The sequence below is a fragment of the Cupressus sempervirens genome, chromosome 9 (genome assembly GCF_028749045.1).
Source record: "Cupressus sempervirens isolate cs-2001-9-10 chromosome 9, ASM2874904v1, whole genome shotgun sequence".
Classification (NCBI taxonomy): Eukaryota; Viridiplantae; Streptophyta; class Pinopsida; order Cupressales; family Cupressaceae; genus Cupressus; species Cupressus sempervirens.
The window spans coordinates 827,662,429-827,678,467 of NC_143126.1; positions in this window are offsets into that span (position 1 = coordinate 827,662,429).

The following is a 16,039-nucleotide window of genomic DNA, read 5'->3' on the forward strand; positions in this document are numbered from 1 at the left end:
ATGTGTTGTTAAATTAACTATCACATGCATTTCATACGTTCTCACCCTTGCACAAGGTAGGGACTCAAGCTCTCCTAGAGCTCTTGTCATTCTAGTTGTTGATTGCAGTTGGCTATATAAGCTACCAATAAGACATAAAAAGAGATCAAAAAGAAGATCAGAAAAAGATCAAAAAGAAGCAAATTGAAAGAGATTATAAAATATACTCTTGATAAACTAAGAGAGGTTGAAATATGGCTCAAGTGACAAATCATTAAGACACAAAAATAGATCATAAAGATGCAAGTCAACTTATAAATGTGGAAAGAAAGAAAATTGACATAGGACAACAAACATTATAATTTTAGAGAGATGGAAGAGCATGAAGATGAAGAAGTTGCATGCAAGGTAATAAGAGACTTTCGAGACAAACTCTAAGGCGAAAACTAAATCCTAAACTAAAACATATGGAGGTGTATATCTCATGTCATCTCTATAGGTTCAATTGAAATGCATTACCTCTTCTCTTTGTACTAGTACTAATTAATGTGTCATCTTTGTCTTTGATAATTTAGATCTTCTCTATGACATGCAACTAATATCCCTTGTCCACTAGTTGTCCAACACTCAAAAGATTATGTTTCAAACCATCAATAAAATAAACATCATTAGTATTAGGTTTTCCAGCAAGTGTAATAGATAATTTTCCTTTTATATGACAAGTTGCATTATTTCCAACTCTTAACAATTCTTCCATCATAACTATTGATTTCAAAAAACTTATTCATATTGCTAGTCACGTGATGGGAACAACCACTATCAATAATCCAATTAGATTTCTTCTTTTCAACTTGTGATACTATTGCCTAGATATCAAAATTGCCTCAATTCTTACCTTTTTGAGCTATGGTTATTCTCGGAATATGCCTCATTTTAAGCACTAAACTGGTCACTTACTCTCAGAGTTTTTAAGAAATTTCGCCCTTCAAATATCTTTGGCTTGTTCCCAGCTCTGTCCAGCACTTCAAATTTTCAAAATCCAGCTTCCAAGTCAAAAGTATGTATTTTCAATGGAAGGAACCAAAATACATATTTTCAATCAAAATCCTAACTATTAACCTTTAAAGAGGTTAAGATAAAATTCCAAAACACGTAATCCAAACCATTAACCTTAACTTCTTAACCTTTAAAAAGGTTAAGGTTTGGGGGTCAAAACACGTATTCCAAACCAAATCATTGACTATTTAACTTTTTGAGAAGAGGTTAACGTTCGAGTCCAAAATACGTGTTTCTAAGATAGTTATTAACCTCTTTGTTTAGATGATAAATGTCAAAAAATACAAGGAAGATCATCTTAGAGGCGAATTTAAGATGGAAAATTACATGGTAGACATGAGAACATCAACTACAAACTAGTTGTCATAATACCTCGTGAGTAAATCACTTCTTAGTGTAGACACTTAAAAACCTTTAAAAAATAAAGTATTTTTATTTTCTAAATTTTTTTTGATGACATCATCATTTATTAATTAATTAATTTTTATGCCATTAAATCCCTTTATCTTAATTAAAAATATTTAATTAAGGAATCCCTCCCAAAAATGTTTAAATCTTATTTAAACATTATTTCCTTATTTATTAATTATTTAATTAATAAATTGACCAAAAAACCCAAAATAAATTAAAAAAAATTTTTTGCCCAAAACTTGGCCAATTTCCTTAAGACCACTAACCTCTTCCAAAATCTTCTAGTCCTTCTTTAATTTTGATTAAAGGCTAATCCCATCATTTCCTAGCCCTAATCCCAACTCAAAATATTTAATTAAGATTAAATATTAATCCTCATGTTTATTAAAAAAGTTTTAATAAATATCTCCTCAACCCAAACCCTTGAAATAAATAAAACTTTATTTATTTCCTAAAAATCTAATTTATCCTCATCCTAAGAAGTTCTAGACTCTTCTAGAAAGTCTTCATCCTCATCCTAGGAAATTCTAGACTATTCTAGAAAGTCTTTATCCTCATCCAAAGTCTAGACTCTTCTAGAAGATGTCTTTAAACCTAATCCTAATCCCCTCCTAACCTTGTCACATTCCCTAAACATGGGTTAAAACTTACTAACCCAAGCCAAAGTTAACAAATATCTCCTCTTTCACCCACCCTCATTAAATGCCATCCACTTGCCTATCCCTAAGCTAATCCTAAACCATCCTAATCCATCCTCTAATCATTTGCACAATCCTAACCAAGCGTAAAACCTTCCTAATCAAGCCCAAGTCGAAATTCCTCTCATCTCCCTCAAAATATCCCAACCATAAAACTTTATGAAGCCCACTAGGCCATAAATGACTCTTCCAAGCCCTTTTATTGCTCTTACAAGCCATTATGAGGGTTTTTATGAAGATTTTATCTCTTGAGCCTCCTTTGTTGACTCATCCTTCCCCTTTCCTCCATCCTCTCACCCTGTGACATGTGTCACTCCCTGATTTGTTGTAAGGAAGCACAATCCATGTGCTCTCTTCTCATGCAATCTGAGCCCTCCATGAGCTTTTTCCCATCCTTGCATCTTAGCCCTCAATCCCTCAAGCCTCTTGCCTATAAATTGGATCCTTCCCCTTTGCAAAATAACACAATCCATGATGTAAAGTCATAATGCCATTTTAAGAAGCCATTTTACATCAAAACCATACACTCACACCCAAATTCCAACTCCATTTGAAGCCCTTTTTGAAGCATAAAGCTTGAGCATACATCCTATCTATTTAGACAAAGCTACTCAACACGAGAGCTTTTCATTGAGAGAGCCAATTGATGGCTCATATTCTCAATTGAGAGCTCATCTTAGTCTATCTTGAAGTTTATGAATTTTGTTTAGTTTGTAGAAGCTTTATTTAAATTTGGTTTCTATTAGCATCCTAACATTGCTCATATACATTTTGGCACGCCCGGTGGGACCTTGCATGGGTCATCTTCATTAGCTTTTTTAGTCAAGTTTTGTATGTCATTTGCTAATTTTGACTAATTTTGTTTGTTTTTGTGATTGGTAGGATTGTATAAATTGGTTTTGTAGGTCCACATGAGCATGAAAAAGACAAAGGAACTCATAATCTATCTCATAGTGTTTGCAGATTTTTCAAACTTATAGGTGGACAAAGCACTTGGAATTCTTCTTCCTCTTTTTGTCTATATTCTTCTTATTCCATCTACTTCTTCTTCTTCTTCTTGTGGGAGATCTTGGCCATTTTTTTTGAAGGAAGCAAAATCATACACACTTCTTTTTAGTGCTTAAAATGAACCCCTAAATCATACTTAAATCCATTAAAAACTAAAAATTTGCAAAAAAAAAAAAAGAAGCCTTGTAACAAGTGAAACTAAACCAATTCAATCATTTGCATCCTTGCAACATCAAGGTTTTAGATGCATTCATGCAAAGTTAGGAACACTTCATTTTTGGAAATTTAAAAAGAACTTCAAGTTTCCATTTCAAAAGGTTCAAAATCAACACTAAGTGCACACTAAAATCTAAATCAAACTCAAAGCATCAATCAAGGATAAAATGAACCTCATTTGCAAATATTTTAAAGTTCTTTTAAAAATCTCATGAAAACTAAGAGTCCTAAATGGTTGCCAAAAATTGTCCTAAAAGCTTTGTTATTTGTTCCAAACAAATGTCTTGTTGCAAAATCTTGAATGTTTCTTAGGTTTTTCATGCATCAAAACAATTTAGGAATATCATTTTTGGGCTTAAAATATGCAAACTAGAACACAAAATCTTGAATGAAAACCAAAGTCCAAAGAGTCATTTTCACTTTTGAGTCCAAAACAATCTTGAATGATCTAAGGTTAAAACAAAGCACTTCAAAGTTCTTAAAACAACACACAAAATCTCAATCTTGAATGCTCAAAGGAAAAAACTTGAATGTTTAATCACTTGTCTTTGAATGCATGTTGCTAAACACACTCTTGAATGCCATGGATTAAAATCAATTTTTTCTTGAATGCATGATTAAAACAACAAATCCAATCTTGAATGCCAAGGATCAATTAACCATTGCAATATCAAACACTTCATTTGGAGCTTCTAAAATTGAACAAAACAAATCTCTTTTCCACATGCAATTTAGGTAAAGTTTGATTTTTGGACATTTAAGAAACTTTGTTAAGATAAATACAAATTTGCAAAAATCAATTTGAGTAGTTCCTTGGACTCACCTCTTTTCTAATCACCCATCAATTCAACCATTGGTTGCAATCTCAGCGCCATTTATGGGGATGGGTCTACTTGAAAAAGGTGTTAAATGTTCCACAATCTAACTCACTCACTTGGTCTTTGAATGTTTGCTTTAACTTTATCAAAAAATTTAAATGACCAAAACTCTAGATTAAATGGATCACACTTCAATTTTGGGCACTAAAATTGAACAACTATTGACGTGGAGGGCCTCCGAGCGCGCGCTTGACAAATCGAGTCTCACACATCTTTTCTTTGGGCTTAAAACAAAATCACACCCACTCTTGAATGCTTTAAAGGAAATTAATCGATACTTGACGTGGAGGGCCTCCGCGCACGCGAGTTTTCTTTTGTTGACCCTAACTCTTCTTCTTGTTTGCATTCTTCGATCGATTTACTTTTGTTGGCGCTTCAAGTTGGAATTGAACATTGTCTCTTAAACATGAGTGCTTGCAAAGTCTAGATTAGCACACATAAGAGTCAGTTGGTAAAAGAACAAGCGTGTTTTTTTTTTTAGCCCAAGGTCATCCAAGTCTTCTCTCCCCTTGTCGTCTTTCGAGGCCATCTTGGGTGCATAAGATTAGGATCCAAAACCTTATTTCTTTTTAGGAGGCTTGCTTGGGGATTTCATCACCCCTTGGACGCTGTCAACTCCAGCGTTCTGGCGGAGTATAAGAATCGGGAGGTGAATCGAAAGACACCTCTCTTGGAATCAAGATTTTTGTCACTCAGGCTAAGCCTCAAGGAACTTTATACCCTTGAGAAGTGAAAGAGGAGAAGTGGGTTACCGCTCCTCTCAGCTGTGTGACATCTTGTTGGTTTCATCTACGGATTTGGGCCTCACGTACCTTTGGGTATATCAAGGACTCCCTACTAAACCAACTGTCAGCCTTGTAGACAACCATCTAGAGTGTTAATGTGTTTGAAGTGACTGATCGAAACATTTGTAAAACATACACACTCCTCAGCGCAAGTATCACATTCTGAGAATCAAAAACTTCTATCTGGTTGTTCCTATCTATTGCTTGCTTTTTTATTTGTTGAATGAATGTTTGCCAAACTTGGTCAATCCTAGCTTAGGGTACACTTAGCGTAGTCATTGCCTATTCCAAAAGTTGAACAAGTTGAAGCAAAATAACCGAGGTCTCTCAAAGCCAAGCAGATTCAAGAATTGATGTCAGAGCAACCCAAACCCAAACAGAATTTCCACAAAGTTAAACTCAAACCATCTCAGGCATACCAAGAACTTTCAGCCAAGAGAAAGGAACTAACACCAAGTCCTCGAATTGCCAAACTCCACAAAACAGAGGATAAAGCTGCCGACGAAGCACTTCAAGAGGCCTGGTTAGAGCTCACCATCAAATTTAGCCAACATCCAGGAGTTAATCCTGCTTATGCCTTACCAAATAGGCATGATTTCTATGATTAGACACCCTTGTTTCTCCACACCTTCTTGGATAAGCTTCACCTTAGAGTCATCTTTGTAGAAAAATTAGCCATCTTAGGTTATCCCCATAAGCATTATTAGCTCATCCATCTCATTTAGGACCAAACCATCTAGCCAACAATCCAAAATCTTCACATCCAAGCCTTCAAAAATTGTTTTCACCTTGCTAAAAGTTTTCCATTCCTAAAATCTTTCAAAACCACCAATCTCACCAAGGTTATCCCTTTGAGCAAGCTTTGTCTAGGGTAATATAGCTTTGCCATTTGTTATCCCTCATCACCTTGAGCTAAAGGTTGGGATCCACAAGTGGTCAATCTCGTGTTCTTCCTAAAGGATCATCAGTCTATCCTTAAGTTGACACAATCACCGCCAAGCTTGCACATAGGAAAGCAAACCTTTTGTGCTTTGGCAACATATCTTTGAAGTTAGAATCCCCAACTCAATCCTCCTTAGGTTTTTTCATATAGCTTTGCCTCAACCTAGGAAATCATTTGCATAGAAAAGCCTTCCTCCCTTTTGCATCCACCAGCATTTGTTGCATCTCATCCCTAGGAGCATTTTTCATGCCACCCATCACTCGCTTAGCCAAGAAGAAAGAAATAATGGAGCCCTATCATTTGGATCGAACAGCCTCACCCCCCTTGAGCACTCAGCCATCCTTTAGCCCAGAGAAAGCTATGCCATCATCTATTGACATTGAAGCTTTCATGAACCAACCAGGAAATGCAATATTGGTAAACACCATTATACACAAGAACAAAGAGACAATCATGGCTAATTTTTGAAGGGACAATGTAGGAACTTTTGACTTTGGAAGACCCCCTCCATTATCAGATCCATCTCAGCCGTTGTTTGGACAGCTGCCACCACCCATAGGCTCTTATGATCCAAATTATCCTCAATATATGCCAAAAGAAGAGCCTCCAGCCAATCCATATGATCCAATAGACCCAAACATACCATCATCCACCCAAGTTGAAATCTCCATGCCACAAGCCAACCCAGCCACCACCACTCCATCCTTGGTTCATACCTCTCCGCTCCAAACCCCCTTTACCCAAAACACCTCACCATTCACGCCCTTCACTATTGCTGTTGCTGCTCCCCAACCCAGCCTTCCAAATCCACCCATCTCCCAAATCAGTGCTAGCATCTTTGGCCAACCTAAGCAATATACAACAGGGATGCCGCCCATGGGGCCAAGTAATCAACCTTTCATCACCCCCAGCTTGTTCACCCCAGCCCAAAGCACAATCCCATCATTTCCATTAGGTCTTGGGAGCTCAATGCCATCAGCCACAAATCCACAAGCTACTACCCTCACTCCACAAAGCTATCAAACCCCACAAGCTACTACCAATGTTCTACCCAGCTCTCAAGTGACCCAAGCTCCCGCCCCCACTCTACCAAGCTTCCAAATCCAACCACCAAGCTATCAAACCCCATCAATTCCATTTCCTAGCTTTCAATTCCCACCACCTCCACCACCAACTAATCCATTACCTCCTATTACCAACTACTTTTCAATGCCACTTCTAGGAGGTAACCCACCAATCCAGCCAACCACCAATTATTTGCAGGTACCATCCCAAATGGGGGCGCAGCCCACATACCTTTGTCAAACCCCACAAGCCCCCTGATCCTTTCCCCAAGCTTCACAACCATTTTATACCTTACCTCCAGAAAGCAATTCATTTATCCCATAGCCAGCTTATGTTCCTCAATCCCAACCTCAAATCTCATATCAACAGCAAGCCTCACAGCACATGCAGCACTATGTGCCACCTCCCCCTCAGCAAACCGTCATCCACCATGCAGCTGCCCAAAAAATGTACAATCCCTATCAGCAAATCCCTCACAACCATCCATATTCAGTGGCCCCATCTAGTGCATACCTACCTCAAGGCACTCCTACATTGGGGGCACCCCAGCCGTCACCCATTAATTCAGAATGGGAAGCCATGAAAATAGCTTTGAAGAACATCCAAGAGGGAAATGATCCAAAAACTTTCAAGTTTGAGAATGTGTGCCCTTACCCATTTGACAGAGCCATTACCATGACACCATTCCCCAAGCATTTTGAGACACCCAAATTTACAAATTTAGAGGAAAAGGAGACCCTGTCACACATATCAAAGAATTTTACATGCACTGCCAAGAAGTGGCATACGATGACATCTTCCTCTTGCGTCTCTTTCCCAAAAGTTTGGCCGGACCAGCTCTTGAATGGTTTTATAGAATCCCCTATGGCACAATTAAAAATTTTGCCGAATTATCTGAGGCATTTGTAGCCCAATATGCCCATCTTGTTGAAATAGAGCTATCAGTAGTTGATCTTGTCCACACCAAGCAAAAAGGTGGAGAAAGCCTTCTCGAATGTCTGCAAAGATGGCAAACCCTTACCACCCGCATATCTTGCACCTTGCCAGAGCGCCATTTGGTGAAAATGTTTATTGATAATGCCCATCCTAGCTTGGCTCACCACATGACCATGAACTGTTTGCAGACCTACAAAGATATCAAAGAGAAAGGAATGATCCTTGAGCAAGGACTCATTAAAGATGGTGTGGTCAAGATTTACAAGGAAGCCAACCAAAATCAATCACATTCCAATGACAAGTCTAGGTATTGGAACAAAAACAAGCATGTTGCAACAGATGGCGTCACTGTCACCAGACATGTGAATATTGTTGGTCCTTCTCACAACCAGTCCAACCCACCCTATCAACCAAACAATCAGCAAGCTATCAACTACCAACAACAGAATAACCACAGCTATCAAAACCACAATCCAAGACCAAACTTTTCAAGGGTCTAGCAATCAAGCTAATGCCATCAATGTAGCTGCAGGACAAAAGCCCTGATTCCAACCTACACCTAGAAACTATACACCCCTTGGTGAGCCACTGGATGTCATTTTTGAGAAATTAGTCAAGGAAAACCTCATCAAATTTCCTCCTACCCAGCAAATTGACCCAAGCCAATCCAAAGCTGCATGGTACAAAGACAATGAGTACTGCAAATTTCATAGGGTAAAAGGTCACACTACCCTCAGATGCATGAAACTGAAAGACTATGTGCAGGACCTCATTGATCGGAAGGAAATCACTGTTGGTGCCCAAACCTCTCCCAATGCAGGCTTACAGATCTATCAAAATGTTTTTCCTCCTCACAACAATCAAAATCCTGGAAAAGCACCTATCCAAACCAACAACAACAACACTAACAACCGTCAGCCAAACCAACAGCATGGGAAGAACAATGACCACACTTCATCCTATATAGACTATGGTAGCCTTATAGGTTGTATATCCGAGAAAGAGCCTTCTGTCAATGTTATCAATATCCAAGGACCAAACAATGAGTGTGCAGTCACCACTCGAAGAGCCCGATTTAACATCGCAGGCCCACCCGTTTCACCAGCACCATCAGCTCCATCAAAAAGCCAGTACAATATCTTGGAACACCTTGGGAACATGCTAGCCCAAATCTCCATTTTAGGCCTTCTTCGCACTAGTCCTGTGTACAAGAACATCCTTGACAGTGCTCTCATAGAATCTCGTGTCCCTTCTGATATCAATGCTACTGATTTTCGTAATCTTGTTGGACACCTTTCATCCTCATGTGCCCTATTGTTCAAACCCACATACATACTCATGGTCGAGCCAGATCACACCCTTTCACTTCGCATAGCCATCATGGTATCCAATTTTGCCGTGAAAAGAGTAATGATAGATAATGGATCAGCCTTGAATATTTGCACCCTAAAATTCATAAAACAAGCTGGGTATACTAAGGCAGATATCATCAGTGAGGTTATCACCATCAAAGCTTATGACAACTTGGAAAGAACCACAGAAGGAACTATTTTGCTGCCAATCAAGGTTGGGCCAGTCATCCAAGAGACACTCTGCCATGTTATTGATCTAAACCTACCATTCAACATCCTCCTCGGTCGCCCATGGATTCATGCCATGAAAGCCGTTCCATCCACTTACCATTAGTGCGTCAAATTTTTGCATCAAGGCACTGAGGTAACCATCCATGCCGATCCAGAACCCTTTGCTTACTGCAATGCGATTGAAGCTTCATATACAAACCATTGCCTTGGAATTGATATCGACACATCCATCGCCAGCTCATCCCACACTTGTAATGACCCAGAAACCATCCTCGCCTCTACCCTATCTACCGCGAAGATCAATAACAAGGGCTGTGGAGAGTATAGTCTATCAGATGCATTTGTTTTCGGGGCACTCCCACTTGATCCACATGCCCATGGACGACAGACATATCACAAAGCTAAGGAGATTCTACCTCTCGATACAAACAGTTTGGCCCAACAACCTTTGTATCCTCGAAAATCCCTCTTCATGAGGAGCTCACTCCAGATAGCAACAATTGGTTACATAAGGATGCACCTCAAAGGAATCAGGCACGCCTTGATCACTTCAGCTAGAAGTATCCCCAGGAACATAAGCTCATCACTGACAAATGGAACTATCAAGGTGGTGGTCTAGGACTAGAAGAAAGAGGCATGCAATGCCCCATCGATGCACAAAAGTGGGAATCGAAGTCAGGTCTTGGCTTTGGCATACCCACAACTGAGGGCACCAATACAGACGGTCACACTTTTTTGAACATTCACCGCGACCTTGTCAAAATCGAAGACATTCCTAAGGAAGTTGAAAAGAGAGCCTATGATGATATCCTAGACCAAATCTCCCTCGGAGACTCTGTTCTCCAAGAACTATCCATCCACCTCATTGACCTACAACTCGCCCATCCACAACGCATAGATTGGGACCAACCAAGCGTCATACACATTGATGAGTTCACATCAGAGGAAGCACTTCTGAGATTCATGGGAGCTGAAACACCTCACAAGAAAACAAAGCCAAATTCTGCCTATATCTACAAGCTAGATCCCAAGGGGTATTTTGGAGAAAATCCCCAACCTAGTTCCAATACACCCAAAACTGGAACTAAGGTGAATCTGAGACTAGCTAAGGCAGTGAAGAGAACCCCTCAGCAAGAACATCCAGAGCCACAAGCAGAACATGAGGATTTAGCATTACCTCCTCAAGATAATCGACCAGAGATATCTTCTATTCTAATTGAGGATACTAGGGAAGTCAACATCGGTACTTCAGAGATCCCTAGGCTTGTTCACATTACTGCATCCCTATCACAAGACCAAGCTGATCTCCTCTTTGAGGTCTTAAGAGAGAACATTGGCCGATTTGCATGGTCATATCAGGACATGCCAGGGCTTGATCCAAAGCTTGTAGTTCATCATCTTGCAGTTAATCCATAGATCAAGCCCGTCAGACAAAAGCTTAAAAAAATGCACCCCAAGGTGGCATTACTGGTCAAAGTTGAGTTAGAAAGAATGTTAGCTGCTAAGGTTATCCGACCTATCGACTATTCAGAGTGGATCTCCAACATGGTCCTCGTCACTAAGCCTTCTGGTGACATCAGAATATGCATTGATTTCAGAGATCTTAACAAAGCTTGTCCAAAAGATGATTTTCCCTTGCCCAACATAGATATGATTGTAGATCTTACAGCTGGACATGAAATTTTGTCCCTCATGGATGGATTTTCTGGGTATAATCAAATCAAGATTGCAGAAGAGGATCAGCATAAGACAACATTCACTACCCCTTGGGGAACCTTTTGCTACAACATGATGCCTTTTGGCCTAAAGAATGCTGGGGCTACCTATCAAAGAGCTATGATAGCCATTTTTCATGATCTCATCCATAACATTTTGGAGGATTATGTGGATGATATCTTGGTCAAGTCTCATACCTTCATGGATCATCTTGTTGACCTGGAGAAAGTCTTTGATAGGTTAGCCAAATATCATCTCATGCTGAAGCCCAAGAAATGTGTCTTTGGGGTCACATCTGAAAAGCTTCTAGGCTTTATAGTTTCTAAATGAGGTATAGAGATTGACCCCAAGAAGGTCAAGGCTATCTTAGACATGCCTCCTCCCCAGACACTGCGACAGCTTCGTTCTCTTCAGGGAAAGCTTCAATCTGTTCGGTGCTTCATCTCCCAGCTTGCAGATAAGTGTACACCATTTTCACATTTACTGAAGAAGGATGAGAACTTCAAGTGGGATCCTTTATGTCAGCGCAACTTCGACCATCTCAAGCAGTATCTCATCAATCCCCCTATCTTGGTTCCACCAGTTCCTGGTCGTCCCCTGATTTTGTATATACTAGCAACACCTACTACTCTAGGGGCACTTCTAGCATAGCTCGATGACTACAGCAGAGAAAGAGCCATCTACTACATTAGTAGAACCCTAGTTAGTTATGAACTCAATTACACTCCTATGGAAAAAGCTTGTTTGGAAGTTGTTTTCTCAACTCAAAAGCTTCGCCATTACATGCTAAGTCATACCATCCAACTAGTCTCCAAGATTGACCCTCTCAAGTATATGCTCTCCAGAACAACACTTACAGGCCATTTGGCCAAATGGGTTATGCTCCTTAGTGAATTTGACATCCAGTATGTGGACAGAAAGGCAATCAAAGGGCAAGCTGTAGAAAATCACCTAGCTGATGCACCTCTAATAGATGCTTATCCGTTGATCACAAAATTTCCAGATGAGCATATCTGTCTAATTGAAGAACAACCCCCATGGAAACTTTAATTTGATGGCTCATACACATCTCATGGATCAGGGGCAAGAATATTGTTGGTCACACCTCAAGGAGATTACATTCCAAAAGCCTTCAAGCTACAATTCCCTAGCACCAACAATATAGCTGAATATGAGGCCCTCATAGCAGGATTAAAGATAGCTGCAGAATGAAACATTGCTGTGCTACAAATCTTTGGCAATTCTCAGCTCATCATCAAGCAAGCCCTAAATGAATATCAAACCAAAGATGAAAAGCTATTACCCTACAAAGAGCTAGTTTATCAGCTAACCCATCATTTTACAAGGGTTCATTTTACACAAGTGCCTAAAATACAGAATAAAGCAGTAGATGCTATGGCTACTATAGGCTAGCTCTTGGAAATTCCCCAAGCAACTACACAGTATGAGTTTTTAGTGGAGCATCTCCTCACACCCGCCTATGCGAATGAGGATTCAAACCATGTTTGTATCTTGGTTGGTCCCCAATCCCCTTGGTACCATGAGATTCACGCTTACCTTAACAATGGTATCATATCCCCTCACCTCACACGTACCCAACGCCATAACCTCATTCAAAAATCATCCCACTATGTTATCATAGCCAATACCCTATATCGTCGGGGTTATCACGATACTCTCTCTCGATGTTTAGACCAAAATGAGGCCTCGATGGTGTTAAAGGAAGTACACTTTGGACTTTGCAGTGCCCACACGAGTGGTATTGTCCTAGCGCAACAAATCCTTAGAGTAGGCTACTATTGGCCTACCATTGAAGAAGACACCTGTGACTTTGTCAAAAAGTGTCTCCCATGTCAGCAGCATGCAAATCTTGTGCACACTCCAGCACAGGATCTACAACCTATTGCACCACCTTGGCCTTTCGCTTGTTGGGGCCTTGATCTAGTTGGAACTATCACACCCCTCTCATCTGATGGACATAAATGGATAATAACAGCTACAGACTATTTCACTAAATGGGTGGAAGCAGTCCCCCTAGTCTTAGCTACAGGAGTTCAGGTCTCCAAGTTCATCTTGTACCACATTGTTTGCCGCTTCAGCATCCCATCCACCATCTTTACCGACCACGGAGGTAACTTTGAAAATCTCAACATGGAAGAATTATGCACTTCCCTCCGCATCCATCACCGCTTTTCTAGCCCATATTTCCCACAAGGTAACGACTAGGCAGAGGCAACTAACAAAACCCTCCTCAAAATTCTAAAGAAAGTTGTCAATGATTCTGGCCGTGATTGGCACCTACAAATAAATCCAGCCCTATGGGCCTATCGAACTTCCTTTCGTACATCCATAGGCACAACTCCATACTCCCTAGTCTATGGTGCCGAAGCGGTACTACCTATAGAGGTTGAACTTCCCTCCTTGCGCATATCTTTGCAAGGGAAAATATCAGATGAAGAATACAGAGTAGCTCGGCTCACCCAGCTAGATCTCTTAGACGAGAAGCGACAACAAGCCTATGATCATCTCACAGTCTATCAAACTCGTCTCAAAAAGAATTTCAACAAGAAGGTGCTTCCACGACACTTTCACCCAGGTGACATGGTCCTCAAAGAAAACATGAAAGTCCAAGCAGATCGAGAAAAGAAAGGCAAGTTTGAACCTACATGGCTTGGTCCTTATGTTGTCACTGCTTCCTTTGGCTCCGGAGCCTATCAGCTATCTACACCGGAAGGAGAGCTCTTGAATGATCCTACTAACATCATTCATCTCAAGAAGTTCTATGCTTGAAGATCCTTGGTATACCCAGCTTTTGAAAAATACAAAAAAAAAAAAAAATAGTAAAGAGAAATAAGCGTCCAATGGTGAAAACTTGGCAATTCAAGCGCCTTGGATAGGTACCTTGGTGAAAACCTGGTAATTCAGGCGCCTTGTGTACTAATATTAATCCATTATCTATCACTATCCTATCCCTCATCCATTCACCCACCATCCCATAAAACACCTGCTTGTTCCCTTGGTGTTCCAACCAAATATCCAAAATCTAATGGAGCTTGTAAATACCTCCTGTACAGCTTGTAAAATCTTGTACCTCAGCTTGTAAAATCTTGTACCAAAGCTTGTATTATACCTTGTAAATCTTGTACCATACCTTGTATATCTGAATCTTGTCCAAAGTTTGTACCATATTCCAGCCTGTAAATCATCTTGTATCCTAGCATGTATACTATCACGTGCACACACAAAACCCCATTTTCACTTAAGCTTTTCGCAAACCATCTACCTATCCACCTATCACCTATTATAGACATCCCATCCTTCACAAACATTTCCATCTCACAAAAACCAAAACATGAACAAACTTGTACATTTGTAACATATCTTGGTCCATCAGCTTGTACATCCTCTTTAGCTTAGTAGCATTGTATCTATCCAGCGTTCGTGTCAATTCATCCTTGATCAACATCTTGAACCCATCGCACATCTTGGTTAGCTATTCCAATGCATCCTTTAGCTAGATTTCCTGTCACCAAAGTGTTATCTTTCTTAATTCAGCTTGCCAGACGCATCACTCATCCAAATCCACCAGCTTAGGTGATCTCCGATAGGTCCTTGCAGGATATAGCTTTCCTCATGTCTGATCTTGGTCCGTTAGTACCTCGTCCTAACCATCTCGTTGGCAAACGGTTCTCTTTTGGATTTTCACTTTGTTTTGATTTGGACTCTTCCCTGTTGGGTCTTGAAATATCTTTTCCAAGCAATCTCCTTGTTCCCTCCTCAAGGTTGCCACGATCTGCCATATCATGGTATACTGCGAATGGGGCACTCTGAGCGTACGGTTTTGATCAAGTCTTTTCATTTGTTTATTTTTTGCTTGTGGGTTACCCAGTGTCGGTTCCACACTATTTCCTCCGGGTTTCATGTGTGATGCAGGGGCAATCCTTGTGTGTTTGTTTCGAGTCAGTCTGTCAGTCCTCTGGATGGTTGGTGAAAAGGCCTTGATGTTCTTGGTAACCTTGGCAATTAACCAACAATCCTATAGAAAATCTAGTGCTCAACTACATGGCGGTACTTCTCTTTGAAGTATCCCCCCGCTCAAAAAGATTCAATGGTTTTCCTTCATCTCCATTATCCCCCATCCATATCCAACATTTGTCTCTCCTACCCTAGCTTATGCATCAGTATCTCTTTGAATCACTCCTCACCTTTAGCTTTAGGGATCCACAATCCTAGTCTTAGGGATCCACCAATCCAAATCAATCCACCAAGCCTCATCTTTCGAGATCCACAATCCTAGTCCTAGGGATCTTCGAAACCCATCTTCTGCCAATCTGACTCTTTGAAATCCTGTTGCATCAGCTTTTTAATCCCCTCATCCATCTCCCCATCCTGAATTCCTTTTATAGCGCTCTGCTCCTTCATCCTCTGCAATCCCTGAGAACTTAAGCTTGCTTCCTCTTGTGCCTCTAATTCTCCCTTTATCATTCTCCCATAGTGAGAGTTTGAGCTAACTAAACCTCTTCTCTTAAGCCAATTTGAGTCTTCTTGCTCATCTCGAATTCTTGTACTTTTCAAGAAGTCGTCGAGCCTCGCTTTCCCTCCCCGCCGCCTTCTTGAGGGGGCATCTTGCAGTCCATTCTCTCCTCTTCTGCTCTAACCTTGGGCATCTTATTTTCTTATCTTTGATGCCATGCCCCTTGCGGCATCACATCAAAGAGAGGCAAAATGTAGACACCTAAAAACCTTTAAAAAATAAAGTATTTTT